This window comes from Paramormyrops kingsleyae, chromosome 4 (genome assembly GCF_048594095.1).
Source record: "Paramormyrops kingsleyae isolate MSU_618 chromosome 4, PKINGS_0.4, whole genome shotgun sequence".
Taxonomy (NCBI): domain Eukaryota; kingdom Metazoa; phylum Chordata; class Actinopteri; order Osteoglossiformes; family Mormyridae; genus Paramormyrops; species Paramormyrops kingsleyae.
The window spans coordinates 26,974,495-26,979,316 of record NC_132800.1 but is presented as its reverse complement, the minus strand read 5'-3'; the positions used below and the strand labels follow the sequence as shown (position 1 = coordinate 26,979,316).

Genomic DNA, 4,822 nt, shown 5'->3' with positions numbered 1-4,822 from the left:
GTAATTGACACCACGGTTACCCTAGTAGATTTGGGGGTTCCAATATATTTCAAATTATGCTGTATCAAAGCATGTATAAGAATCTCTTTAGTGAAGACCTGAGCTGAAGAAGTGACTTCAGGCTGGGGGGTGACTTTGAGTGACTGATTCATTTGCAAAACAAAAGGTGTTAATGGTGCTGGAGAGGGGGTGGGCAGCTTGTGTGGGGAGTAAGGGGGGGGGCTCCTCGTGAGGAGAGCCTCATTTTTCCAGGAATTCTAGTGTTAAAACCTTGTGTAATAAAGATATAATTAAACCAGCAGATAAGGGATCGGGTACTGTCATTATGGATACACAGCAATACAAATTAGAGGCATTAAGACAATTGGAGGACAAAAACTATTATATTGCATTAACCAACTCATTAGACCAGGAGACAGCCAAGTTGGTTAATAGTATTTTAAATGACTTGTATTGCAAACATTACATTACTTTAAAACAAAAACAATTTCTGATGGGCCCGGATAACCCCCGCCCCAGGGTATTTTATCTGCTACCAAAAATTCACATGGACCGCAGTCTATGGACCATCCCAAGTGAAATCCTTAAAGGTAGACCTATAGTCTCGGATTGTAATAGTAACACTTATCATACTGCACAGTACATTGATTATTTTCTAAATCACATCTCACATAGTCATAATAGCTATTTGCAGGACACATATGATTTTATTTACAAGTTACAACAGATTACAATACCTGAAGGGGCTTTCCTCTTCACTATTGACGTCAACAGTTTATATACAAATATATGTACATCTTTAGGACTAGCAGCAGTTAAAAAAGCATTCCTTAGGTACCCGGATCCAGCTAGACCAGATCAGCAAATCCTGGAGCTACAGATCTGGCCATCCAAAATGCGCGCGGGAAGGAAAGTGATCTCGCGTGACACCGGTGTATTTCACGGGAACACAGAAAATGCATTTACACAGGAAAGACATGATCAGTAGGGGGCAGTCATGTAACGCACTGAACTGAAGCGGCAGCGAACATCACCGCGAGCTACTGTACAGTAAAAGGCTCGTTTGAGATGAGCCAAATCTGCGCAGAATCGATGGGAAACGACTGGCTGACACAGTAATATGAACCAATGAGCAATAAACTATCAAAATCTAAAATACATGTTTGTGTTAAAGTAAAAAATGGATGATAAATACGCCTTTCGTATGGAATTAAATGGCAAGCAATTTGAGTGTCTTGTGTATTGTATTTATTTCCATATAAAAGCAACAGAACTGAAACTCATGTTTATCAGCAACACAGCACGTGAATGTGAATAAAGTGATATCCACATTTGATCTCGTAGGTATCTGGTCCGCTTCGAGCTCTGTTCCACTTTTTTAACTTGACAACCTGTTCATTATCAAAATCGAATATAGTTAAAGGAACATATAAAACGTTGCACTGCTCAATTTAAATAGTCCATACAGTCTGTGCCATTCAGCATGAGCACCACCTCACTGTGATTAGGCCTGTAAGTAGTATTTTTAACCAGCAATATAAATAAAAATTTAAAATATCTTGAATTACATTTTAACCCCCCAGAGCCAAGCCTGCTCTTCTCACCTTTATTCATAGGGTGGGGGAAGGTGAAAGGTGAATTGGCACGTTTAAAAGTGACAGGAACGACCCCCTCATTAACATTTGTGAGGTTAGATCTTGTAATTTGAAGGGTTGTGAATGCCATAAGGTATTGCTAGGGTGCAAAGTCCAAGAAGCAAGGAATATCTGCGCTGTGTTACTCGTTAGTTGTGCAGTAATATTTTATGAATCACAAGAATAGGCTAACATGCAATTACAAAATACAATGCTCTGCAGTTTTTAATTTAACTTCTGAAGGTCATTTTGCGATCTCAATCGTCATACACCAGCATAGACCACCGTTTTCTCAATTACTTTCTTAGATTTTTGTTTTAATATGCCACTCAAACGCACATAATGCTATGCCTTTATTCTAAAAATAGACTATTACGATCTCATATTGCTACAACTTTGTACACAACAATACGACAACAACTTTACAACGGGACACGTTATTTTTATCATTATTATTTTATGTTTTTGATAACAGCAGATTCTGAACAACAATGCCAAAAAAACTTTATTTAAGTGATCAGAAATGTACAGTATATTTTCATTTTACAGTTTTGCCAATGCTTAGACATTTTTAAACAACTTTAGACATTGTTACATTCCAGTATGTCCACCCTGACGCTCCACCACAGCCGGAAGAACTTTAAACAATCTGTTTATGTACTTGTTGCATGCCATTGCTGCAAGTTCCTCGAACCAGAATTTATTTATGGCAGCAATTAAGTCAGACTTTGTAGTTGGTTTTGCTACCTTTCGAATATAATCTTTCAGAGCATGCCACACCATTTCAATGGGATTCATGTCGGGGGATTCGGCGGGAGTCTTAACCCAGTTTATACCCTGTTCAGCAATGAGTCTGTCTGCAGCAGTGTGCTTCGGGTCATTGTTTTGGAAAAAACGGTGATGTGCTCCGAAGTTTTCCCTAATGTATGGGGCAGCAGTTTGTTACATTAGCATTTTCAAAGAAAGACCGGTCCATTACACCTTCGAAGATTGCAATCGGTCCCGGACCCAGTCTGGATATTGCTCCCCAAACATGAACTTTTAGCGGGTGCTTTGGCTTTGGTTTAGACACGTGTCTCCCACTCTTACGAAATGACATGGTGGCAAAGCGGTCCAAAGCCACTGTTGTTTCATCAGTGAAAATGACATCGTGAAATGACTCCTTCTCAGCAATCCATTTGTGGGCTTGTTGGAGACGTAACTCTATTTTTGTCTCTGATCATGGGACAATGTTAAGTTAAGTTTTCCCATACTTCCACCCAAGCTTTTGCCTTATCCTCCGAATGGATCGCTCCCTTATTTCCACTCCGCTGTCACGCCATAGCTGTTTTTTCACGGAACATGACACCAGTTCATCATTCTGACGAGTGATATTCTCTATGGATAGGACAATGTCCCTAAAATCAAGGGCAAAACAGAAAATAGTTAAACATTTGACATTTTATGCATAACCACCACTTAGCATTAACCAGTATTTAGGCTAGTGTTTGTGTTCGCCTCATGCAGTGGGTAACTTACTCAGTTATTTTGCGAGGATTACGTTTGTGCGATGATCGTTCTTTGTAATGTCTTCTGATAGTGTTCAATGTAGCGTGTACACCAATGGATTTCAGATGTCGGGATATTTCTTGAGTAGAACTTCCAGCAGACCTCATCACCCTGATGTCTTGGGAATGCAGCTTGCAGATTTTGGTCATTGTGAGATGACTTTACACGTGGACGGACTGTATTTATCCGTACAGTGTGTCAGGGGTGTGGATGGTAATGTTTTGTGAAAAGAGGGTGCGTCATACTGTAGGTGGAGCGTGTGAGGAAAGCTTTCCCCTTTTCCCTGGCATGCATTTGAATGCTGAATCCGAAATGAAACTGAATGCTAGACAGTCAGAATCAACCCCCCCCCCCCACAAAAGAGTCTCCAATAATATGTTGATTACAAGGCAACAGACAGCATTCAGCCCCCCCACCCCCATTCTGCTATTCATAAACATTTCACTCTATATAGCACCTGATAGCCCCTCCCTAGTGCCACCCATGCCGTTTTACTGTCTTTTAAATGCGAGTGAGCAACTGATAAAATAGACCTATTATCAAATTGTCACTGCATGCATTTGTATTAACTGTGGGAGAAAGAAATGGAGGCTACAGCATTTTATTCAAAGAAGAGCGCTTCCACTTGGAGCAGCAAGCGAAAGGTATGTAGGCTATAAATTGCTATGTATTTGGCTATATTTTTTGCCTAACGCTTCCTTACATTTTTTGTACACTCAGCTGTTTGTTGTGTGCTAACCATCATACATATTGTCTCAATAGAATTCTGGCAAAGGGAACAAGCAGAGCCCACAGACCAAAAATAAAAAACAGGGACTACCCGGCTTGTAAAAAAGAAAAATCAGTGGGTATTTGCCAATTTATTATTACGCAAGCAGCGCCATGTGCAATATAGCTTCATATGCCTGTCTGCGGTGTGAACATGTTACCATCTACAGGCTGTTCTAATTGAACGTAGATGTTCTGCTGCAGTCACTGTTTCCAAGGAACAGATATCACAATTCACAAGAAGGCTTCTGAATTTAGGGGCAAGGATTGGTTTGTTGGAGGCGCATTTCTGTGAGAAAACTCATCCTCCGACAGTGGATCAATCCACATCCACAGATCCATCCGTTGTTCCTTCAACGTCTGTGGATACTCAGATGGACTGCCAACAGTCTTTTGAGATGTGGTCATCTCCTCAGTCTGCTCACGAAGACCATTCACTGTCAGCGCACCTGGGTAATGCTGATTTTGGTGTTCCTTCTGCAGCCTCTACACCATTAACTGTCCAGACTCAACCTACAAACCAGTCCAGATCATTCGTTAGCGGGCTCAGCATCTGTAGGATTAACCAACAACCCAGTGGTGACTAATTCGATGCTCCTTAGTGAAAATTCGCCGAATCAAAATTATTCAGCATTTTCTCATCCTTCTGTGATGACACTATTCCATTTGAGTTTGCCTGAAACACCTCCCGTTCTCATCACCATCATCATATTCGCCGGTCTCATGCAGGGGGTAATCCTTCCAGATGTACTTTTAAATCATGTTTCAGTAGAGACCGAGAATAAACTATCTGGACTCAACAGGACCAGACGGGAAACCAAGGGCAGATCGTTTCGCTGTTCTTTTGTTTAAAAGGTTAATTCCTCTCAACC

General features: G+C 40.9%; 1 pseudogene; it reads right to left on the bottom strand.

Moving 5' to 3' along the window:
* Positions 1–2,225: 2,225 nt before the first annotated feature.
* On the bottom strand, positions 2,226–3,331 carry LOC140589033 (uncharacterized; annotated as a pseudogene).
* Between the last annotated feature and the right edge of the window lie 1,491 nt (positions 3,332–4,822).